At 44.5% G+C, this 25,380-nt stretch overlaps 1 protein-coding gene across 5 annotated transcripts in view; it reads left to right on the top strand.

The window, feature by feature from the left end:
• The window catches only part of EXTL3 (exostosin like glycosyltransferase 3), a 134,275-nt gene that overhangs the window by 11,533 nt on the left and 97,362 nt on the right, over positions 1–25,380 (top strand). For 4 of the 5 annotated variants that reach the window (XM_074820308.1, XM_074820309.1, XM_074820311.1 and 1 more), the window contains exon 2: positions 10,637–10,711. The gene's annotated coding sequence lies outside the window, so the exon portion shown is untranslated. Of the gene's footprint in view, positions 1–10,326; positions 10,712–25,380 lie in introns of those variants that run through there. The other variant, XM_074820312.1, reaches the window with a different exon arrangement.

The following is a 25,380-nucleotide window of genomic DNA, read 5'->3' as shown; positions in this document are numbered from 1 at the left end:
ACAACTGGATTTCAGAAGCTTATAAAAATTGCAGAAGGGGGTGGGAAGCCGAGAGACTGTCCTGCAATTGATAGTTTCTTGTTTTTTCCACGGTTTCTGTTAAAGAGTAAGAGTAGTGAGCTGGTTGCAATTTATGGTGGAGTTGTGCTTAATCTGTTCTGTTTGTTATGATTTTATTCCTCGCACTCTGCTTGCTGACTTGACTTTCTCCTCTTTGGCATTATTTTCACATAAATCCTTTTCCTCAGAATTTCCCTGTTCTCTGCCAGCTGTGGAGCAGCTGTGAAGATACCAGAAAACATTAACTGCTTTCAAGAACTGCTCAAAGACGCATGGTTTTGGCGATGGAGACTGGATTTAGCTGGAACTTCTCCTATGGGCTGAACTGCCCTATAGCCAGCAGTGATGGGGATGTGTTGAGAAACTGTGGACTGGTGCAGACAACGGGCCTTTTGTCTGATTGCCTTAGCAACCCTGCCTCTCTGAAAGATGAGATGTTCTCACTCGCTATAGCGTTGTTCGCAGGAAGGCTGGTTGTTTCTCATGAAGCAGGCCTGGTTTGGAGGTCTGATCTTGGGAGACACTGGTCCTTCTATTCCCTCAACCCCTTTTTTTTGACAAGAGGAGGTCTCCAGCCGAAAGAAGTCCGTGGTTATATAGTGTTTGTCCCCCAAATCCCAAGCAGTGTGTCCTGCTGTCTCTCATCCTTTGCTGTATCAGCTCCTGTGGGCACAATGCGCTGAATTTAAATAAATTGTAGTCCTTGCTAAATATCTGTCAAATATTGACTTAGTCTGTAGCGTGAGCTGACTAAGCTGAAATTAATGGTGTAATTCTAGCTTGTTTGGCACGTATGTATAAGCAGTTTCATTGCAGATGGTAGAGGAAATTAAGATCTTACCTTGACTCCATCTCAAGGGGAGGAAAGAGAAGCCTCAGGCTTATAATGGCAGTAAGGAAAGACTTGGCAGAGATGTGGGGGGGAGTGTTTGTAAAGATGTTATTTGAGGGTAATAAAAACTCTTCCTAATGAGTGAGGTCATAAGACAAAATTGAGGAGTTGTTGTTAATTGTGTGCTATTACAGATGTCTTGAAATGATCTCCTGCGTTCTGGTCCATTGCCATACCCCTGGGATAATTTTTCTTAATCTGTTGAAAATGAGATCCAAAAAAATGAGACAATCTGGCTGGCTGAGGTTTCGGTGTAGATCAGCAGACACAGTGCTGGTATCTGCTGGCTTCGTGTGTTCTGTGGAGGCTTTACCCTCTGCAGAGATAAGGGTATCTAGAAAGACACCGTGGCATCTCCTTTCCTTGGGTTGAAGAGATATGGACAACTCCACATGTTTTTTGAGATGTAGCTGCAAAATGACAAAGCACTGATGGAGATTCAAAGAGGTGTCTGAAGTCCTACGAGTCATCCGAATGAGCTGATGGCAGAACTGGAGCTCAAACATGCAACTTCCCTCTTGTTTCAGAGCTCCTGTGCAGCCTGTCCTTCAAACTCCTGGGAAGCTTGTGGGTTTTGAGGTTATCTTTGAGAGGTTTGTTGCTGGCTTAAATGAATCGTGGCATTGAAAACAATCAAGATGCGGCTTCAGGACCAGTCCTGCTTGAGTGACTGCAGGGATCTCACTGTTGGTGCTGTGAATCTGGTGGAAGCTTATGTAAATGGTGAGCTCATGAGTTGTGGGTTTTTTTTTTAAAGACGCCTTTTTTTTTTTTCTCTTCACCCCCCCCAGCTTTTTGCTGCAGTTTTGATGCAGGCAATAAGATGTCCATTGTAGCTTTCAGCTTCATGGGAGCTTTATGCCTACAACTGATCAGTTCTTAGCTGGTCTTCGGTAGCCCAGAGAGCAAATGTAATGCAGCAAAATCATTATGTGTGAAAATATTTATTGTATTACTGTAAAGGTCATTGATGGTAATGAAGGCTCAGTACGATACAGTCCTGAAATCTTTCCAAAGATGGTATCTGTCACCACTATCTTTTGAGAGCAGTGTCTCCTAAAGTACCTGGAATAACTTATCCTTGGTACATGCTTGGATCTCCCATAGGTCAATAAATAGCTCTTATACTGCATCTGAAAGTTAAGGGCTGTATTTAATTTTGTTGTGTGTACTCTGAGGCAGGCATGAAGGGTAGAGCAGGAAAGGAGTCTTAACTTGACCTTGTACTTTTTTGCTTAAGTAATTTGCAGAGTTGTATAATAAAATCTCCATGATCTTGTTTCTATTAATATTATAGTAATCTAGAATTGTTACTAATGCTGAAGGGCATTTTTGCTTCTACGTGTGTAGGAGTGAATTACTTGTTGCATAACATGATTTGGAAAGACAGCAATGAAAAGGCTTCTCAGCAATGAGGTGGGTTGTGATTTGCCTTCCCCTGAACCACAAAATGAAGTCTCATTTGGCAAACGGATTTGGGACTGCGAGGAACCTCTCAAACCATTTTCACAGGTGCATGAGTGGTGGTGCGTGACTGTTGCCTGGTGGAGGGCCCTGAATGGTGTAGGTTATATGACTGATCTATTTGCTGGTAGTTTTAGCATCTGGCTAGGATTAGTTGTTCCGCCAGCTGATACCACATTCCTTCTTATAATGGTATGTCTTTAAGCAACAGTTAGATGATTGGATGCCGTGGAGCATTTTGGAGTTTGGCCTTACAAATACAGCTTGTTAATTGAGGCTACGCTCGCTGTCAAGGCTGCTTTTTTAAGTTCTGCTGTCTGTCCTAACGATATTCCAGTCTCTCTGGCTTCTCATTGACTGCAGATGAAGTGCTGACTGCAGTCTGCCTCTGATCCTCACTTTGTTAGACGGGGACTGCAGTTCTTCTGCCAAGCAGCGGCTGCTGGCATGCACATTTGTCACCTGTGGCCACTCCTCTTGCTGTGATGGGCTCTTCCCTCGTCACACCGAGAGTTTTGCTAATTGGAAGTGAGCATTGAAGGGGCTTCGTTTATTGTTCGGTGTCACAAGTAAGCTCTTTGCCTGAGTGTGAGGTTCAACAGCTTTGTCTGTCATGATCAGACAGATCTCTAGATAATCTAGCAAATCTCTTGATTATGAGGGTAGAAAATAATGTACTTTGATTTACAGGTGTTGCTGCACAAAAAGTGCTTCTGTGAATTCTCTGAATGGCAATATCTGAGTGTGTTTGGCATCCTCAATTTCTGAGGACGTCCATTTTCTGAACATATGCTGAATTTCTGCATACTTTCCTGGACGGAGCATGCAGTTGCTTGCACACAGAACAAGCCGTTTTACAAACAAGCAGATTATTAATAATTTTTCAATAGCATTTTAAGCCAAGTTCAGGGATTACATTGGGTTGAGAGTCCTTGAGGTTTACAGTAAAAAAGGCAAAGGATGATAGAGGTTATTGCCTTATGTCTGATTTTACAGGCAGGGTTGAAAAAGGGAAGGGAACGAAGCATATTTTTGAATTAAATCCTCTAAACACATTTTCCTTCTCTCCCTTAGGAGGTTGTAGGCAAACGTGAAACCATTTTCCAGTGTCTACCTCTGTGAGCAGTGGAAGGGGGAAAGAGTCACAGTGGGCACATGTATCTCGCCTCTGCAGCTTGTGGCGGCTGTTTTGGTGAGGGTGTACGGCAGCAGGAGTGTCGCAGGTATTTGTGAAGGGTGTTGAAGTGTTTTCTCCTTCTGGGCACATAAACTCTCTTGGTTATAGACTGACTGACAGATGCAGAAGATTAGGAAATGTTTTCACAACCCCTTGGAGTTGTGACAAGCTGGAAGAAAGAGGTCCTGTGGTCTCTCCTGGTTGTGTGGTAGACCAGATAGGGAAGTGATTGGATTGAATCTAAGCTTTCTTCTTGTTTGAGAGGTTAGTTGTCACACCGTGCTTTTGCTGGGACAAAGAAGAGGGGGGATGATGGGAGGGTAGAAATACTCTGGTTTTGGTTTGAAGAACTAATGAATTTATGGTGTTGGCTTCTTTGCTATTTAAGGTGAGGGCAGCATTTGAGTGCAAGACATGTAGGTTGGGACTCTTTTGTACAGATGTAGTTGTCTACAAAGTTGTTTAGGGTTTTTTCTTTTTCTTCCTCCGAGGTCTGCTTTATAGTCAGCAGAGGAAAACCAATAATTTCTGTAGCACAGTTCATCTTGTCCTAAGTAGACGTCTTGAACCAATCAAGTTTTATGTGCCCCAGAAGTGCCTGCTGCTTTTGCTAGCTGTAGAGAGAGCCAGACCAGCTAGTTTAGGTGTGATGGTAAGCGGTTGTGGCCAACCGCGACACCTTGTTGACTGAGAAGTGGCTTACGCAAGGCCAGACCTTGGGTGCTGGGTAGTTTTGGAGACTGTACAAACTCCTCGTAGTTGCAGCTTCCTCTTTCTCAGAAGGAAGAGCTGATGTGGTTGCTGGATCTGATTATACCACGTGGTAGCAGTTCTGAGGTTTTGAAGCATGTTTCTGGCCATTTTAGTGAGTCATTGTGTGATGGTTCAAATATCAATGAAGAAAGTTGAAGGGCTTTGTTTTGCTCTCCTGACCCTGGAAAGATTGAGCAGTTTGTCAGTTGTGATCCATCCACAAGGGAAGGGTCCAGCTAGATGGGGTGATGTCCTGGTAGCGAGCTTGGAGGGGGTCTTGCTGCACAAGCAAAGAGGGGAACGAGATAGTGCAAAGGGTCTTTTCCCAGTGGTTTTTGTATCTCTGATCAGATGTGCATCGGTGGAGGAAATCACACTGAAAACGACCACAGAGCTTTTTGTTTTAAGTCTCTAACTTGAGCCTAGATCATACAAAGCAAACCCTCTGAGCCCGTGAAGGGGGTTTTGTGGAGGAATAAAGCTTATTGTCAGCTTCGGTGTTCAGACCCTTGGGAAATTGTGACCATTGTCTGGGCTATTATTGCTTAATAAAAGCTTTGCATTTCCTCATTCAGGGTCCTGAAAATCTGGTTCTCTGCTTTTAAAAATAACTCAGCATGAGCCACAATTGGGAGCATTCACAGAGGAAATTCTTCAGCCGTTTAAAACAAAGTGAAGGGAGGGAAAAAAGCTCTCCTTAAAGTGCTTTTACTTGTCCGTGAAGAGTGAGTGTGTCTGAGCCATGCTTCCGCTATCTGAAGGAAACACAGTGGGGTGAGAGCTCCGTTCTTCTCCTGCTAAAGGTTTGTTTTCCTGCAACCTTCAAGGATTTTGGGTCTGGCACTATCCCAGCTGGGGAACCAGGGCCGGTACTGGGCTGGACACGCTGGATGCATCCTCCTGGGATGGAGGGGATGGTGTACCTCTCGTGGATGAGTGTCTCTGGGCAGGTGGGTGGACTGGCATTCACTGACGCCGTTGATGTGTGTCGTGCTTGATGCAAAAGGTGGGAAAATGGTTTTTGTTCTGTTTGTAACAGTGGCCGCTGCAGAAAGGCAAACGCGGTCACGCGCTGAAGGATGTGAAGGTTTTAGGGCACCTGCTACTCCAGACTCTGCACTGGTTTTGGGGTGCACACACTGCTGCGGGCTGTGACGGGGGTTACTAGTGGGGGACAGAAATGAAGCCAGCACTTGAAATGGAGCCAGTCATATTGCAGCTAGCCTCACTGCTCTTGGGGTGCTGGACAGGGGGGTTTGGGGGAAGGAGGCAGAGGAGGGGGTGCTATGGGTTCTGCAATGTGCATCAGCCCTGAAGTTGGCTTATCTGTAGTTTTTGCTTTTCCTGACTTTTGCTGTGAGGTTGCAGCCCTGCACAGAAGCCCCTGAACTATTTTTCAATTCCAGTTTTGGAGGCTTGTTTCTTTCCGTATGTGTGTTCTTATTTTCCTTCTTGTGTGGAAATAATAATATTGCTTGTTTCTTATGTTCTGGCTTTGACTAGGAGGAGGAATGTATTCATTTTTTGTGTGTGTTGTGGTGTTTGGTTTTTTTTTCCTTCTACAGCAAGCAGTGCAGTTTCTGCTGTTAAAATATTCTGGACAGCAGTCGCTGCCCACGTACAGCACAGAAACGTGTGTTTAGTGGTTGCAAGGCATGCTTGCTCTGGGTGTGCCGCCTTGTTTTTGTTCAGTGCAAGTGTCCACGTAATACGATTGGTTATAATTGATCATTGCCGTTAAGCTAGGGAGATATCATTTACATTAGTAATTTGTACTTTGTGCGGGCCAGAATTATATACGTTGCCTCTTGATTTTGAAATAAGTTTTCTCTTGGAGCTGCGTGTTTCTTGCAGGATGGAGGCCACAGCGTGAGGGAGCTGCCTGGGATGACACTGGGATACAACAGTGCTGTAAAAGGCACTTGATAGTGAAGAGGCTGCTGGCTGGGATATCAGCTCAGTTTTACCACTGAGATAGGAATTGAATTTAGCCAGAATATGGCTCTTTCGTGCCTCAGTTTCTCCACTGAAAAATGAATACAGCATGATCTGCCTTTTCACTGCATTGATCAGCTTGCAGACTCTTTAAACTCTGTGTAATTAAATCAGAGAACAGAGAAATATCTTAACTACAGGGTGTGGTGAGATCCTAGTGCAAGAGGGCTGAAGATCTTGCCTAGTGTTGGTGTGTTTCCAAGCCACGTTCAAGCAAGTGCTGAGACACCTTAGATGCGGTGTGCTGAGGTATGCTGTGAGGTTCAGCATTAGTTGGACCTTTTGCCCAAAGGCAGTTCCGAGAGCAGTTTCTTTTCCTTATAAAGAAGGATACAAAAGGTTTGTTAGTGTGTGTGCATGTTCATTAAGAGCAAGCAGGAGTTACTCTTCCTGTCTTCTGTTGTGTCAGTGATATGCACAGGTGTATGCGATGCAGGAGAATGGGGACAAGACACAGCCCTGCAGTAGCTAAATCCTGTCACACCTTTGTGTGGATTGGTATTACTTGAGATTTTCTAGGTCATGTGCACCATTAAAGTGATTTCCATGCCTGTGTTTAGAGAATCTGCTGTGCCTATTTTCGTTTATATCCATGTGACTGATCCAGGGCCATATGTTAAGAATATAACTGCTTTAATGTTTTTTCTTTTCGTTTTTTTTTTTTAAACCTTTAGTGTCTAAATATATCTAATAAAAATGCAGACTGGAGCTCTTTAATGAGGCGATAAGTCATTCCTGCCTCCCTTCTTTTTAAGAAAAAACCACCTCACACACTGGTTTCTTTTTGTATGGACTTCTGCTTTGCATTTCTACACGTTCTTCATAGCATGAAGCCTCTCACAAAAGGCAGTAAGAAAAGACTGCTGAACAGACCATTTTGGCGTGCATAAACCTGAACTCTTGCAAAGGGAAAACCCTGAGCTTTAGCGGGGGAAGCCCCAGGCTCTGTGTCAGTGTGTGTGATGATAGAAAGTGTTTTGGGGGAAAAATAAAAAATAATGCTGAGTAAGTTTAGCATGGTCTTGAATTGTACAGCTAAGTAAGCAGTTTGCAAGGGGAAATATTTCCAGTTTTGTTCCTTCCTTTTTCAAAATTCAAGTGGTTGTTGGAAGTTTTTGCCACCCAAAGGAAAATCTTTGTATCGCTGGCACCTAACTTCTTGGTTAAGTTGGTGGCCGAGGTTGTGTGCAGCAGTGTGCGGGTGGCGGCTGGGCATTGATGTATGGATACGCTGTTTTGGAGTTCAGACCTTTGGTTCTGGGAGGAAATAGCTTTGCTACAGGAACAGCTCTGGTTTGCAAGCACGCTGCTGCAGCGAACGTCCCGTGGTTGTGGTTTGACAGCTGAAGTCGGAATGCAACTGCTAAATCAGATTACGCTTGCACATGGTGGCTGGGTGTGAAATCCTGGGTGGCTGCGTGGCACCGTCACCGCCGCGCGCTCGCACGACGTGTTTTCTGGAGCGGCAGAGTCGTCTCCCCGAGTTGCCGTGCCTCAACGCTCGTTTGCGTCCCAGCGCTGCCGCTCGCCGCTTCTGCCAGGACATCTGTTCGCAGGCTTGTACTGTGAACTGCGGTGTGGAAATGTCCGAATTGGGGGAAAAGAAAAGATGTGCTTGTTTTGGAAGGGCTTCTTCCTTTTTTTCACTGTTTGCAGGTTGATCCCGCGTGGGGTTGGTGTGGTAACACACTCTAAGTCGGGCCCTCGGTCTCCTTTTGCTGGAGAAGACCCACCACGTGGCCACGCACCAAGACTTGTGTCACCAGGAAGAGGAGAAGGGAGCCTTAGCAATTCCAAGTTGTGATTGAGGATTGAAAGCCAGCATTTTGCTGTATAAAACAATAGATCTGTGAGTAATTGTTTAGCCACGAAGTATGTCGGAACAGCTGAAAAAGAGGTTGGTGAGTTCTCTGAAATGCTGTCCCATGGGAAAAGCTTCTGAGAGAAGGTAGTCAGGGTTGTGTTTTTTAATTTAATGACCTCTTTCGATGGGCAGTCAAACTCTACTAATCAGATTTAGCAGGGCCTTGCATAATAAGAGGTGCTTTATTTACAGTCTGCACATTCACTCACAGACATTGAGGCACAATGATAAATTATTTAATTACAGATATCCAGAGAAGCAAGCCAGGCGCCTGACGGGGCGGCATTGTCTCTCTGGCTTCCCAGCTTCGCATGTTCTCTTGCTGGTGAAGTCATAAAATCCAGCCATTTGCAGAAGTGGTCTCTCGGTTATTAATGTTAATTAGTGAGGTTCTGCTCTATGAATATTCCTGTAGCATGTACTTTCAAAACATACAAAGTGCTAAGCTCTTCACCCGTGTAATGAGCGTGTACATAGCTATATTGTTAATTAGCTGCATCCCTCCGAGGATGCGTGCCCCTCTTGGGAATGGTAGTTTTGGTGTTTAGCTGCTTGTGGTAGTTAGAGCAAGTCCCCTCTGAGACTTGCTTGCAGACTTGTGCCACAGTCAGGTTGTCAGATTTTTGGCCTTTGTTTTAATCATTAGTTTCTCCTTTGTGCATTCTACTTTCTGAACAGTGCAGTTTCTAATATTAGTTATTTTCAGATTTGCCATTAGTACATTGTTTTAATCAGTGCTGACAAAGCGCATGACTTAATATATGCTCCAGGTAGGGGTCGGGATTTAAGTGTTCTTCAAAAAAGCTTTTATGCCACAAGAATGGTGCTTCTTGTGCTGACAACAGACTTATATCTCTGCCTCCTAATAACCATCCTGTGATAACACCGTCTTCCTCTGACTTACACAAACAACTCTATTCCAAGGAGAAATTTCCTCCTGAAAATGTAGAAGTGCTGTTTGTTCTGCCAAGTCCAATTGGGGCTTTATTATTGCTCTGATTTAGTATCTTTGCTGATGGGATGCTCCCATTGTGAGTGAAACATCTCCGAGATATCTTCTCTCTGTAACTTGGTAGAGGAACATTCAGCCCCTTGTTTTAACACCGAGGGCAATCAAATGGAAGAAGATGGTGCTCTTTTTGCGGTATAGGTAAATAATATGACTGTAAATGAGAACCAAGTTGCACTTTTAATTTTTATGTATGTTCAGGATGAAAAAGCAATATGAGATCAGCAGGTCTTTCCAGAAGAGGAGGGTTGTTCTCAAATATGTATGCTTTGTCCCTAGTTTCACTTTTTCAGTATCATCCAGAAAACTCTTGCTTTTGCCATTTGATTATAATTTGCATTTAGATTGGCTGCCTGAAGGGGAGTCGCTTGCAAGGGGAGATGGGGCTATATGGCTCGAATCTCTCGCAGATCTGGCTGAAAGTAATGGCATTTACATAAAAACCATTAGCTCTGTTATTGATAAACATGAAAGGCATCCATTTCATTTAATTTTCTGATGAGGAGTCTTTAATATAAGCATACAATAGCAGTGCAGTAGTAATATACCTGCCCCCCACCCCTCCTTACTGACCTCTTGTTGTTTTAAAGGCAAGTTTTGATTGGGATTTTGTTGGCAGGGAGATGTGGAGTTATTCCAATTTACTGAAGTGGCCAGTTGTCTCGCTACATCGTAGGGAATTATTTAATGCTCATCTTAAGAGAGGTGTCTATTAATTGAATGGGGATTTAATGTCTCCCTGAAGCATAATTGGTCTGTGTGTGATGTATACTAACATGTATGTCTAGCAACGAGTTTCCCTTTTGTCTGCATCCCAGTGCAATTCTATGGGTAATCTTTTGCTTAATCAAAATAGGTTTAAGCAGAAGTTCAGTGGTTCCTTATTAAGGGGATAAAGTGTGCTGAAACAACAAATCTGTTAAAGGAACTTCTTTGCACTCAAGACCACAGCCCATCTGTGTCTTGATAAAATAATTTTTGTGGCCAGTGAGGAAAAATCTGTTTTCCTGTGTAATGATCTTGACCACGTGTGTAATGGTGCATTGGTGATCAGCATGTGTCACAAAGAGCTGTGATTCACTGTCTCTGTAGTAACTGGTTTTGTGTAGCTGTTGCTGCTACTCCCTTATATAAGTATCTTGCTTTGTTCTTGGGTTGGATCAGATCTGACCTTCTTGAGAACCTCCAGAGGCAGCTGGTGGCAGAGTTGTTTTCAAACATCACAGCATTTGCTTGAGATACCTTGCTGTGAGCTTTGCAAGCTCTTCCAGTTCTTGACCTCGGTGTTGGGGGTGTTTGCGTCTGTGTCTGTTTTACATTGCTTAGCTGGTCTACTTTTTGGGGTTTTTTGGTTTTTTTTTTAAATTTTTTTACCTTTTGGTCACTTTGTCTATATTTACAACTTTTTTTCTTCTCTAATAGGCTCCAGACAGATGAGTAGAGAGTTGGGTACAGAAGAGGGACAGATTCCAGTTTCCCAGTTGATCACCTTGTACAGTGAGTACCTTAATATTTCAAGAATAAGATTTTCTGTAGTGCCTAATGTTGGCTTAGAACTGATTTCACTGGGGAGCAGCATTAAGTCTGCATGCTTGGACAACGTTGTCCTAGAAATACAAGCTTCCTTGGCTTAACTCTTGTTTTGGGAGAAGCGTGCCCCAGCTCCTTTTGTCTGAAGTGGTAAATTTTATTCGTCTCCCACTTCCAGTCGTGCGCACGTTTCAGCAGAGCGGAGAACTGAGGCAGTTACGTCTTGTACCCGCTCAAGGCTGTGGGGAATCCACACTAAAGGTGTTGCCACATAATTTAGCAATGCGTCATGTGTGGCTTCCTGTGCTGCAGAGCAGAGGAGGCTCTAGGGTCAGGAGAGCAAAGGTTCAGCTCCTCTATTCCAGCCTTCTCGGAGGTGTTGAACTTGGGGAGGAAGGCAAGTGAGGGACCTGCCACGGCACGTGTAGGGGTTACTCATAAAGGTCTGCTGTGAAATCAGGCAAATGAGGCTTGGCTTGACTTGTGGGCTGGAAAGGGTAAGAAAAAAGAACTGGAAAGTGTCGCCTAGTTCATGGTAAGGATGGCAGGTTTTCTCTGTAAGTGGAGGAGAAAATCGTTACTTCATGGGGAATTTTTACACATTAAAATATCTTGCATGCATGTTAATGGGCTATAATAACGAGCACATGCTTCGAGGTGTCTACAAATATTTTTAAACCTGCTACTGTGAGGGACTTCAGCTAGTAAGTACTGGTTAATTGGAACATCTTGGCCCATCTGGTGCAGTGGCACAGCCAGATTGAAATAGTTAACTGCCTACTGGAGGCGTCTGCACGCTGGGAGGACACTCTACTTCTGGGTGTAAAATGCAGGCGCAGACACAGCAGGTGAGTGTGGGAGCTGCATGACTGACTGAGACCGCTGCACAATTAAGTTTATTGTAACAGTCCTAGCAGGCGACTCCCCTAAGGATAACATGGGATGATGAATTTTAAAACTGAGGGTGTTCGTTAATGAAAGACAAGGACGAAATAATAACACTTTGAGAGCGGAGTGTGTCAGCAGGTTGGTTTAAATACATCCTGGGAACAGAGATTCCTGTGCTTCTGTGCAAGAAGGGGAAAAGAGGCTTACTTATTTGTGGTTTCTTATGTGGCTGCTTAACTTCTCCTCCTGTATCCTGTAGAGCATGACATGCAGGATGTCCTTGGTTCAGATGTTCTATTCGTACTTACTATCAGCATTGATTTACCTTGTCATACTTCTGGATTCAGAGTAGCCTTTTTACCCTACTTTTGCTATGTGCCAAACACAGTAGGGACTCTCTTCTCAGCTGGTACATAGCTACTGTAACAAAGGCGATAGTGAATAATAAAACTGGAAGTAGCAGAGAGGTCATATGAAGAGCAAATGATGCCGTTATTGACCAATGGTGCCATCGTGCCATGGTCTTAATCGACAGATCTAATCCCAATGTGTGTTTAGAGTCAGATCTGCTGACTTCAGTAGCTAAAATAAGTCGATACCATTGAATTCTCTTTCTCCTTGCATATCTTAAGTAGAACATAGTAAGTTGCAGCCTGACAGCTGTGCAATCTGCAGAAGGCCACAGGACTGCATAGGCTTCCCCGGGGGCATAATTTGGCCTGCAGAACATTTATTACGTCTGGTGTTGTGTGTAGTAGGCTCAGCAGTGACCTTCAGAAGCTGTTACGTATTTGTGGGCCTGATGGCTGGAGGAGTGAATATAGGAGACAAGGATTTTGGGTTTGGAGTCCCTTTTGTAGGGCAGAAGACTGTGATTAAAGCAGGACGACAGTATGTATGAATTTAGGTCAGTAGGAGATAGCTGAGCAAAGGGCTATTCTTGGCAGAGAACGGAAGAGATGCTAGAAACATGGTCTGTGATTGCCATGGAACAGAATAGGAAAATAACCTGTTTCAAGGGACTCCTTGACAAGTCATTCTTACGCAAGACTGTCTCTGTGGCACTAAATATCTAAATAATGGGGCTGCAGCTAGAATAGAAAACTTTTTTCAGGAGACTCATCTTCAGGCATCACCTGAGGCTTCCTGACTTGGCAGCAAAGCGAAGTATCACAGGAGGTTGTATTGCAGGTCCTCTCCTATGAGGATGTGGCATCATCTGTATGAATGTGAGCGTAGGTCTGATGCTTTCTGTGCAAGCACCAGGCTTAGCTGTGTACGTGCTTCTGTGGTCTTTGTCTGCTCACAACTGCAATTAAGAAAGCTGAGAGAGAGAGCAGTTGGTTTGGTATTGCAGTGGGGATTTGTGCTGCCTGTACCTCCTGCCTGCAGTCCTCCTGAGGAGCACTGGGCAGTGGGGGAGATGAATTCCTGCTTTGTGCTGCTCTTCTCAGAAGATGCCACAGACTCTTGCCTGCTTCGTTAAAAACTCAGAACACGGCAAGCACCTGAGCTGTGGGAGCCCAGAGGTCTGTCTGGTCTCCAACAGTGGCTGGTAGAAATGGCCTTCATATCACATCAATTTATTTAGCTCTTATTTGAACCCACATGTGCTTCTGGCCTCTGTCCTGCTACCATGCATTTCAAAGTTTAACTTTGTGTACTGCACTAGCTCCTTTTGGTAACTGAACGTGCTGCCAAGAAAATTACTGTAATAAGCTCCTATTCAGGGAATTGTTTGCATGTTTGCCAATTCCACAGTGGTTTGGGTTCTGTAGATCCCTACTGTGTCCCCTGTCAGAGGTCTCTTTTCCAGGCTAAAATGTCCTGATTAACTTGACTATCCTTACAGAAGATGCTCCGTGTCTTGAGCCATCTTCACTGTGCTTCTGTCCTCTTTCCTTTTGACGTAACTTTTGCTCATGGTGCACATTTGGTTTTTTTTCCTCCTCTCAAATGTTCTTACAGTTCTACTTATTAGAAACTTGAAAGAACCATTAGGTTTCTGAGGGCCTGTCCTTTTGTTTCATTTCTCTGTATTTATAACCCCAGAAAAAAAACGAAGAATTATGTATGCTCCACATAATAATAAGCCACAGACTTACTTCTTTTCTAAAAAGCAGAAGTTTATGTGTCTAATCTAGAGACTCTATCAGAAAAACTATGAATAAACCTGATACATTCCAGTGCACTGAGTCACTAGAACAATATAGTATTTAACAAGGAGCCCTGGCAGACGTTGTGTGGCTTTGTGCTAAAGCTGTCAGCCAGGATATGAGATGTATCTTTGTATCCTGCGGCAAAAAAATGAAACTAAATGGTTGCTGGTGTGTACTGCATCTTCTAAATTGGGACAAGAAACACTCTGGATGTTAAACATTCTCCCCCTCTCCAGTGGTTAAGAAGGGAAATTATATCAAAATAGAGAATTAGTCTTATTTAGATAAATATATATCAGTGTCATCAAACAGGTACCGGTCCTGCAAGGGAAAGGCATGCCCCTCCATCCCCTGTGCTTTGCGTAAGTGGTATTTATTTTATTACTGCTGTGGCTTCCAAAAGGTAGAACCACAATACAACGTGATTAAAATCTTAACATCCAGAGTTGTAGTCACAGGTCTGCAGTGATGGTCTGCAGACTGACATGCCTGGGGCTGTGACAAGTTTGTGGCTTTGTATATCTGCCCTGACTCATATCTGTGGCTTTTGTGCTGCTGTAAGATGAATCACGGCTCCTACAAGGGTGGTTAAAGTCCTGCCCTGTGGGCAGCCTGGGAAACCTGGGCCTTGGTTCAGCTAAGGAGCACTTGGGTGTTTTCCTCATCTTCAGCACTGAGTCAGAGCTCCGTGGATCATCCAGAGAAGTTTTTTCCTGTGTTGAAGCTTATTTTCTGAGTCCTGGGGCATCCTTCCCCAGGCCTCCCAGCTCCACAGCTATTCCTGCCTCTGGGCTTTTCTTCCTTTTTTCTCTCTGCCACCTTCCTGAGTGCTTCCTTCCCACTTTTAAAACCAAAGAATGGTTGGTATGGTGAACATTTCTGCCATACCAGTACTGTGCCAAAAGTCCTGCAACTCTTCTGCACCGGACCACGGTATCACTGTGCTGTAAATTACACCTACAGGTATGTGCAGATCAAGTCCTCGTAGCAGTTTTCTCCTGAAGCAGCCAGTGTTGCTGCTGCATCCAAGAAGATATGTCAACAAATGTACAATAATTTCATTGCACAAATTTTTCCCGCTACTGATAATATAAAGCCTCACCTGGCCTGCCAAGACGTGTCACCCTGGGCACTCTGAGCTGCCTCACACAGTCCTGACTCCACACTATGGAGTCCCACTGGGCAGGGGTCATATATGGCACGAGGAGGAGGAGAGAAATACATCCAGAAACCATAGGTTGATCTGGGGTCTATTGCTACCCAGGGTGTCCCAGACCCTGCTTGTTCGAATGGAAGGACTGTTGGCAGGAGGTTTTTTCATTCTTTCCTTGCCTTCTTCATATATATAATATATATTTATGGTTCTTTCTCATTCTTCTCTTTACTTGTGCTTACATGAAGTTGCACACAGCTAGCTTGCCAGCACACACACGGCCTACTGTAACAATTCAAATGTAGTTTAGTAAGATAGTAAATTGAGAGTAATTTTTAATCGGGTTGGAATAAGAACAGCCAAATTGGCTGCTTCTCTTGTTGGTTTCAGAGCTGTTTTTGGCTGGGCAGTCCTTGGAGGGTGTAAATGTGCCAGACATCGATCTCTCTGAAAGAGGGATCAGTTCTTCCTGGACAGCACTGGAACACTGCATCTATTTTTTTATATATATATGTATATATTTATTTTTTTTTAGTACATTGACCAAATAATATAGCCAGCATGGAAAAGGCTTGTAAAATGCTGAGTTATGTGTTGGATTTTTGCTCTGCCCGGGAAAATCTCTTGTGGTGGAGAGACTCCATGTAAGGGTAAACCTCCTGTGTTAGCTTGGAGCAATGGAGGGTTTGGAGACCTTGCTGGGATCCCTGCTGTGATCCAGTGACGCTGAGGAAGCGCTGTGCTATAAATGGGGAGCTCCAAGACGCCAACCAGCGCCATCACCCAGGGGACTTTTTCATTTAATACAGCCATTGAAATTGAGACTTGAGGCTGCATGGGACAATGCTGTAATGGTAGAGCTGTAACAGGCTGCCTTTGTGGCAGAATTACAAAGCTGGCAGTATGTGCTGAAGTGCTCCTGCTTGCTAAGCCTGTAATATCAGTTCAGGTTCTGTTCTCCTCCCTTCCCCTCCAGGAACTGGTTCATATTTAGGTAGAATAAGTCACTGTTTGTGTATTTATTTCTTTTCTGCTTACAGTTCTCAAATCACATGGCAGGTTAGAGGAAGAGAGCTCAAGTGAGATTGCATCAGGTTGCATGCAAGATCCTCCATAATGCGTAAATGCAGGTCTGCAACTCTCCATCCTTCTTATTCTCTTGGTGTTGCTATTTTTTTCAGTATTAAATGATGAAGCTCAGCTATCCCCTGTTGGACTGGGGCTCCAGCTCCCCTGCTGCTCTTCTTCAGGCTGTTTCCTGGGTTCATTCGTGAACTGCTCCTGGGAGGGTATCTGAGCTGATTCGCAGCGATGTTTTTTCCTGCTGTCTCTGCTACAGGGATGAGGCTCTAGACGGTTTCTTTCTGCTCCTCTGTCTTGTGCCCCCATCCAAAAAATAGGGGGGAGAATCTGACCATTCCTGTTCAGAAGTATCATGCGGGGCTTCTTTTGAAGCTGGGATAAACATTTACTGACACTTCTGAAGCAGCAGAGATAAATAGGCAGAGTTACTGAGCTTGTAGCTGCAATTTTATGTTGAGGTAGAGAATCATCAGCCTTTTCACATGTTTGCTGCAAGGGACCATTTTATGCCAGCCTTTTCTTCATACTTATCTACAAGCATGATTTATGGGGACCTCTCAGTGAAGATGTGCTCTCCGCTCTAGAGATGAGAGCGGCTGATCAGAAACCATGTCCCCTGCAGGCTGGATATTCTGCTGGGGTGGTTTCTGAGACCTATTTACAGAACGAGTTGGAAGTAGAGCTTGATCATGCCAGCCTGGAGAGCTGTGGGATGAAATGGGATGACATGTCTGGGATGACACGTCTGCAAAACAGATGATACCTTGGCTGTAACCTGTGTCCTGGCCAGGCAAATGAGTTTGAATTCAAATTGCAACATCCTTTTGGCAAATATGGATATATGTGGATGATAGATCAGCGTGGAAGCTGAATGGAGGCCAAGGAGTTGAGTCTGCAGTGGATGCCTCCTGGTAGTCAGACAAGCCTCATTGAATCTGTCCTGAGGGTTCCTTTGCTTTGCTCTGCTCCATTTTCTTCCGTCGAGCACCCCAGGTACTGTAGCAGTGACGTGTGATGGTTCAGGAGGTGCTTCCGCTCCCTTGGAGCGTGTCTGTGCCAGCCAGGGGTAAGAGGGCTCCGTGTTGCGGGACACGTCAGCTTCTGGATAATTTGTGAAGCAGAGGCCTTGAGCGTTTGTGCTCGTTAAAAGGTTCTGTTGTGAAAATGGGGTTAGTAACCCTGGGGACTGACCAGATTTCGTTTTGATTTAAGAACTTATGGCTTCTCTTGATTTCTCCTGAGTGCAATATCATTCATTTATCCAAAAGTGGGTACTGAGAGCCCACTCCATTGGAAAAAATTTAAGTATATCTGGACTTTGGCACCTAGGAAGGGAATGGTGTTGGAGACAAGAATACTCCAAGGTGCAAAGCCTGAGAACAGATTAAAACCTGCTTGTGAAATGAAAATGTTGCAGTAATTATTTACTATAATAAAGCTATTTCAAAATGGTTAAAAAAGTATTAAAGGGCTCTCCAGGAGGTTTGCATTACTACAGTAATGATTAGGAAGTAGGGAACAGTGATTGCCAGTAGCACTGATTTGCTTCTCTGAGTAAAATCTATAGACAGCTGGACGTAAACACTTTCTAGATAGCCTCAGACTTGATAAAAGATTGACTAGTGAAATTTCAGTTTGGATAAAAGCTCATTAGCTCACGTTGTCAGATGAAGCTTTTTTCTGTACTGAAGGTTCACGTGGTAGTTTAGAGAGAGGCCCCTGGGAACAATTGTGGGAAGCCCAAGTGAAATCCTCCTTGCTTTTGTGTGAGCAAGGAAGTTTCCAGTGCAATTTGATCACAGAAGGCCCTGATATGAAAAGGATTTACTTTGTGGAATTGTTCTGTCATCACTCAGCAGGATAATTGACTTCTGATTAGGAAGAAAATATAGCTGAACATTCGTGTTTGAGGTTATAAAGTCCTCTTCAAAAGGCAGAGCTCTTACTTAAACAGCGACTGCTCTGACAAGAACAGGATGCTCGCGACTCCATTATGCCGGTATTGATGTAACAGCTGTTGTTGTTTAAACAACTTGTTTCTCCCTCCTTCACACTCCTTCCTCCTCCTGTTGCAAATCAAAGGAAGAGTGGGAATCAGTGTTGTTATTTTTCCAAAAATAATAACAAGGTTATTAAATTTTTCACTTCTGGAAATGTTTTTGTCATGTGCTTCCTGTGCTCGGTAAGTCTCAGACCTGCTGTCTGGGTGTTTAGCCAGTGATGCTGATGACTGGAGGACACTTTTTTTCTTACAGACCTTTGCTACCAGCTCCAAAGTGACACAAGAGCTAAAAGCAAGCCAATATTTGTACCTCCTGCAGGCAGCAGAAAGGCTAATGTGGAAGTCATGGACATCTCACTGTGCAGATAATGCTTAAAATTTTAGAAGAGGAAATCTTGGTCCAGAGTGGTGAGCAAGGGGTGCAGCTTCCCTTGCTGGGAAGACTCCTGGGCAGAACTGGTTACACATTTGCCTCTATGAGCAGGCTTCAGCCTGGACCTGTGTTGCAGTGCTGCAGAAAAACTTACCTGATGACTTGAATCTTGGTTAGTAATCTGTGAAGAGTCAGATTATTGTTTTTCATACTGTTTTACACTGTTGAAAAGAGGAAGATTTTGAAAGCTGGTGCTGAGTCGGTCTGGATCTGGAAGGAGTTCGGAGGCATTGCACAGTGCTTCAACCCTCTGTACGAGTGTCCAGTGCTGGCTGCTGCTCTGGGCACTATAGATCTTACCGGCTATAGTTCAGGTCTTATAAGGCAGTGCCTTTGGAAAGCAGTTTCAGAAGAGAGGTTTAAGTCGGGAGGGGTGGAAGGTGAGTGCATTGCTGCACTGAAACTGCCCCTAAGGAAAGGAGGGTGCATTTCTTCCCTTTTCTCTCCCGCCTTCTATGTGGGGCCACCTGGATCCTCTGCTTATCCTGCTGATCTGGCTGCTGCCTTTCCCTGTGGACAGATTTAGTGTCCTTTTTAATTCTTTCTAGAGTGTTCACCGTGAGGCGTCACAGAGCTGATGCCTTTGAGGAGGAAAGGAAGCCTTCGTTAGGTCTCTCGGGAACTAATTTATACTGATACTCTTGAGTTCGCTAGTCAAGTGTGTCTTTGTTTCTATATGGTTTTGCCTCTGAGATCTTATTGTAAGAGTGAGATGAAGTGTCAGTCTGCTGCTGTCTGTGGGACTAACTACACGGTTCATGGTTTTGGATCTTTTGCAGGAAGGGGAGGGGAAAATTGACAAAATATTTGGGCTGAAATTGGATGTTTTAGCCATTCTGGTTGAAGTTGGGTTTTGTTGTTCTCTCTCAGCAAATTGTGAATTCTTTCAACCTTTAACCTTTAGACTAAAGCACTCTTTAAGAATTATTACTAGTTTATTTTATCAGTGATACTAGCAGAAGATTGGAAAGTGTGTGGGAGAAGAGTGATCTCACCCTTGCCAGCCCTGATAGGAGATATCGCTGGTATATTACTGTCTGATGTTTGATTTTATTTCAGTACAGTAAAAAAATCTTAAATACTTGAAATGTGTGTTATAGCTGCGTTTTTTCAAGCTATGATTAGAAAGAAAAAAATATTGGGACAGAAATTGGCTACTTGCCATTGAATACTGAGCTTTGCCTAATAGCCAAAATTAAATGTTTTGCATGTCTGCTTTGAACATAGTTTACTCTCTCCAGAAACTTCTTAAAATGGAGCACACCTGAATGGGAAAGCTTTTAAAAAGTCTGTTGGAAATCCCAAATCAGCAGGGTGTAGATAGAAATATCAACAGGAGAAAACAACCATGTCTTCTGCCCGCACAGCCCAGAGTTTGTTTTCAGAGAGGTTTTCCCTTTTCTGGAGAAGGTGGAAATGCAGTGAGTGACTTAAAGAAGTGAGTGGTGAAACCCGATGCCATTTCTGGGTCTCCTTGATGGTTTTTCTTGCTCAAGTGAAGGCCCTCAGTTTTTATTCTGTTCATTTTATTCAGAGTAAGTGTTCCCATTAGATTGTGTGCGTGAAAGGGTACTGGATGCTGTCTGGGATGGAAAATAAGGGAGTAAGCCAAGAGCAGCACAATTTATAACATTAAGTGATTTCTTTGGAACATTAATGAGCAGTGACCCAAGCACCGATAAATGGTCTGTAGGGTTTTTTTCCCCCTTTCCTTCTAAACCTATGATCATTTCCCTCCCTGGGCAACCTGTCCTTCACCACCATTAGCTTTGTCTCACTTTTTGTCTACATTCAAAAGTTGAACCACTTTATCAGCAATTGATGTGTGCTCCTGGAGAGTGGAGAGCGCTACGGTGATATAAAAGCATTTTTAATAGAATGGCTCATTCTTGTGTTGGGAGAGGAATAATGGACGTGAGATGCAGCTTTATAGTTATAAAGCTATCTAAATTTAGAGTGTGGCTGTGCATTGTAGCTGAACTGATATAATGTCAAGCCAGTGCTGCAAGGAAAGGTTTTGCTCCCAGCGTTGTGCTCCCACTGATCTTTTTGTGCTGATACGTATCTGATTCCTTCCTTCTTGGTACAGATAGTTTTCTTCCACCTTAACTCCCTGAATCAGCTCACTGTGGATCCAGGCTTGGAAGCTGGGGAGAAGATCTCTCTTTTCGGCAGCAACAGGCAGTTAGAGCAGCTGAGCAACAGTGCGAAACCACATCCTAAGGGAAGTCTCTCGTGCCAGTAGCGCGTGTCAGTATTTGAAAGGTATTTGCAGTTCTGCTTTCTCCCCTGTGATAAGTGATGTGTGGGGCAACCAGCCCAGAAGCAGTGATTTCATATTACTTTGTTATCCTGAGTTAGGTTACTTCTCCTGGAAATAGCTGTGTTTTGCTTAGAGCCACCAAAATAAGTGCAGAGAATTGTGGGCAGTTCATTTATACAGCATATGCTCTGTGATGTTCAGTGTGTCACAGCCAGCTTCAAAAAAACTAATTAAATAAAAAAATAAATGTTTTGCTGTTTCTTGCTGGATGTTGTTGGCTACTTAATGGAGCTCGTTGGCAGTAAAGCGCTCCCTCCCCAGGGATCTTTCCAGAGTCATTAGACTCAGGGAAGGATGATCTGGAAGAGCCTGGCACATAAGAAACGGCTGCTCCTCTCAAGTGTGGAATGTTTGCTGGACACGGGAGCTGCAAAAGGGGCCCTGTCAGGCGTCTCTGAGCAGCTGCAGGGTGATAAGAGGTGTGTTTGGGGTGCTGAAGGGCAGCAGAACATTTACTGTCTCTCCCTGTAAATATGTAATACAGATGATACCATATGGGGGGGAGGGGGGGGGGGGAATACTTTAATTTAACGGACAGTATTGATCCCCAAAAGGAAAATACTTTAAGACCACAAATAAGCAGCCACTGAGAGTCAGAAGGTGGCCTTTAGTCATGAGATATGCAGCTTTAAAGCCGTAGTTTGGGTGGAAAAAAGGGGGGTGAGTTCAACAGCCGGGTGGGCTCTTTCTGTAACATTGTGATGCTTTTCCAGAGGGTTTTGCGTTGGTGACTGTAGCAGCTTGTACTTGATGTAGGAGGTCCCGAGCTGTCCTGTGCTTATTTATACTCGCTATCAAGATTCAAGGCCACTGAGTAATGCTTGCTTTGTGTGATAGTTGTGTGCAGTGCGTTTGCCTCCCCTGAGGGCAGGAGAGGGTGAGCACGCGTGGGGGGGTTATTGCTCTGTCGAAAGTCATGAGGACAACCTGCAAGGTGGCCTCTGCAAAATGCTTCACTTGCAAAGGGATGTGGTGCAAAAATTTGCTGCTCTTCTGCTGCGTTGGGGCTTTTTTCTGAAAAGCGTATACTTCCAAGAAGGATTTTAAGGCAATTTCCAGATGTTAATGTGATAGTATTTTTACTGCTGTATTTTGAGGGAGAAATCTTTTACTGAATGTAACCTTGGGCAAAGTTTAAAACAAACAAACAAAAAAAGTGAAATGGGAAGTGATAAAGAGTTGGCAGTCATACAACTATGGATCTGTGTGGGAAGGCAAAAAATGTGCTCTGTCTCTTATCGTAAAGAAGAAAATAACAAGGCCTGGCCCCTGCCCCTTGCCTACGCAGGCAGAGGGGTACCCCCCTGCTAGCTTGGGTTCTCCTGCAGCCTGTAGTGCTGAACCTCAAACCTCTCCTTGAAGTTCAGAAGAGGGCTGCTGAGATGGCAAAGCACGCTGCACATTGACAGGTTGGTGTGTGGCTGCGAATTCGGGGCCTCTCTGATCTCCTACAGGCTTTCAGCTTCTGCCATCCCTGGGGGCAGAGTTGCCCCAAGTTACCTCGATGGTCCCAGGGCTCCCATCCTCTCCCTGTGCTGGGTACAGGCATCGGGTCGTCAGTTAATGCCACCTCTCAGCTGGTACCAGTCAGCTGCTGCTGCACCATGCAGATGTGCGCTGTGTTGGAGGGCACTGCTCTGTGCTGTGACCTCAAAGGGCAACAGAAGTCCAAAACCAGGCTAAAAACTGCAAATGTTTATCAAGAAGGACCCCAGAAGGGCAGCCAGGAAAGGTCAGCGCAGCTGCCTTGCATCGCGGTGTGCATTAAAACACAGCAACATTTCTCATCTGGAATTGCCGTGGTTCAGAGTTGTCGTCAAGATGAAGTGTACCACAAACACATACATTTCTGCGGGAATTGCTCGAAATACGATGGACACCTTTAATAATGTCTCAATATCTACCTCACTGTGTGCAATCTTAATTTAACTAGAAGCCAAGGGCATAGATGAGATTTCGAGCCAAAAAGCATTGACTCTATCTATCACTAAAAACTAATGCATGCAGTTGAGATGCATTATTTTAACCCCTGTATTACCACCATCCTGAGTGAGCAGGTTGGAGAAGCAGCTCCGAGATGGATGGCAAAGGAAGCAGGCGCCTGCACGGAAAGAGCCCAGACTGGATCTGGCACGTGGGGCTGGGTGGAGCCGTTGGGGTTCCCTGTGGGTCCTGCCTCCCTGCAACTGGTTGCAGAGGGGGTAACTAAATACAGCAGCAAACATCTGCTGGCTCTACCCCAAATGTTTTTGATGTCTTCTGGCTGTGCCAGATTGCAACAGCACATGTAATACTGGAATTGCACAACCAGCTGCCTGGTTCCCTGGCTATTTCAGGTTTTCCTGGGTCTTTGGAGCTGCTTCTGTCTTGGATTAGCAAAGAGAAAATGGTGGCCACCTGTGTGGGGCAGTGACAAAGCTGACTTATCAGTGGTGGCCCCAGTGTGCTGCGGCATAGAGCAGCCTGGTTTTAGAAGCCGTACCTTGCAGCTCCTATGGAATGTTGCTGTGACCACGCAAGCTCCCAGGAAAGCCAGTTGAGGCACTGGATTAGTCTAAGGAAAGCTTTCTGTCTTCTGCATTTGGTCTGAATGCTGCTTGCAGCCTGGACAGTCTCCTGATTTGCTGAGCACGGTGGCCAGATGGTGGTGAAACCTGTGCTGTGCCCTGTGGGGCATGGCGTTGCAGTAAAACATAAATGGGTTATAAATTATATATATCTAAAACTATAGTTATGCTGTGTTTGTGTAAGTAGTGTATGCCGTTGGGTATCTGAGCTCTCCAGAAGGAACACGGTCCAACAGCATTTCTGGTGGATTATCTGAATAAAATGACCACATCAAGAGGTGGGGTCTTAAGCCAGGCAGGCTGGCCCAGCTGGGCAGTGAAGTGGGGTCAGAGAGCAGCTAGAGGTGTGATAGACAATTTGAAAATGTCCTCACTTCTGCTGTTGTAGGAGAGCATAACCTGAATGACACTGAATTTGAGTAAAATGGTCTAGAGCATGAGACTAGATGATTTGAATGACAGTTTGTATCCTCAAACTCTTACTTCCTTGATAGTTCCTTTAGGTTGAAGAATGCTTTAACTCAGTGCACTCGCTGTGTGTGAAACTGGTGGACCTGTGATTGCTGATGAACTGGCATTTCCCAGGGATCTGCAGTAGGCTCAGCTGCATGTAGACATCTGCTTTTTGCTGTCACAAGCGAGGGACCTGTGTTTGTCCAGCTTCAGGGCAGCAGATATCACTCAACACCTGACTGGTAGGGGAAGAGACAAGTCTTCATCTCTGTAGAGCTGGGGACGACAGTCTTCCTCTCTGCAGGGAACCTCCCGTGTTCAGCAGTGTAAGGCAGAAGGGGTCTTTGTCAAGCATGTGTTAGACAAAAAATTAGAATGGAAACAAGGTTTTAAACTGCATATTTTACACTATTATGTTCTTATCCAAGCTTCTCCTAGGCTATACATATGTTGGGGTGAGATTTTTGAAAACTAGTGGATTTTATGCCTTTTAGTGTCTTAAGTCTTTGAATGTGCTCCACTTTTAGGTTTCCTTTCCAACTTCATCATTAAATGTATTTCCAACTGAAATATACACTTAATCAGCGGCCTCAAGGGTTTTTTTTTAACAGGGAAGAACTCCAAATACGCTTATTTTCATGGTAAGATCACAAGCATAGGCCACCACTGTGTATTTTAGCTTTTTAGTTCACGTGTGTGTTTGTGGATATTCTTCCTCTCCTTGCAGGTGTTCTCAGCCACTCTTTGTAGATCCAACAAACTGACCCTTCTCCTCTTAAATACAAAATTTTCCATGTCAATTTAGCAAATAATTGACTGGTTTGAGGATAAACTGTTTTTTACAGGAGACAGGGGTACTACTTCCCTGCCAGTGTAGGTGTCCCAAATACTTAATGCCTCTCTTGCTTTTCCTGTTAAATATTTCACTGCTCCTTTTTATCTCCACTGGTTCTCCCTGCTTTAACTCAGCATATTGGATTAAATTTACACTAATGCTGTTTTATTTTATCGCACTGGAGAGTTGTGTATGTATATCAATATATGGAATAGGAAGCTTGTTTGGGATGATAGCAGTAGCTGTTGATGGCTGGGCATAAAGCTACTTTGAAATACTTATGTGTGCTGATATAATGTCTAATTAGAGGGAAGATGGATGAAACCTGATTGTTACTGGATTGCAGGCGCTTGCCTCGGGCTCAGCAAGGAGGAACTCAGCCAAAGCTGAGGACTCAAGTCCCTAATTGGAGCATGGCGTGGGGGAGATGCTAGAAGTATTTCTCCTCTTCCAGCAGGAGAGAGCTGGTGTTACGGCAGGCAGATTGCTGGGGTAATGAGGACACGCTCTTCCCTACCTGCAGTGGGACTCTTGAACTGGCAGTGTGCGGTCTGCACGTAGTTAAGTGGCCCAGGAGCCTGGGATGTTTCCTTGGACAGTGGCTTTACGAAGGTGGGTGTCTATAAAGTGGTTTTGGGGAGCAACAATGCTGCAGGGAACGGCTCTCAAATGGGGGAGATGTTTCACAGTGTGAAGCCAAGTGGGTATGGAAAGGCTGAATCACCTCTGAAGAGGAAAAC

This window comes from Strix aluco, chromosome 3 (genome assembly GCF_031877795.1).
Source record: "Strix aluco isolate bStrAlu1 chromosome 3, bStrAlu1.hap1, whole genome shotgun sequence".
NCBI classification, from domain to species: domain Eukaryota; kingdom Metazoa; phylum Chordata; class Aves; order Strigiformes; family Strigidae; genus Strix; species Strix aluco.
Note: the sequence above shows the minus strand (reverse complement) of the source record. Positions and strands in the feature narration are given on the sequence as shown.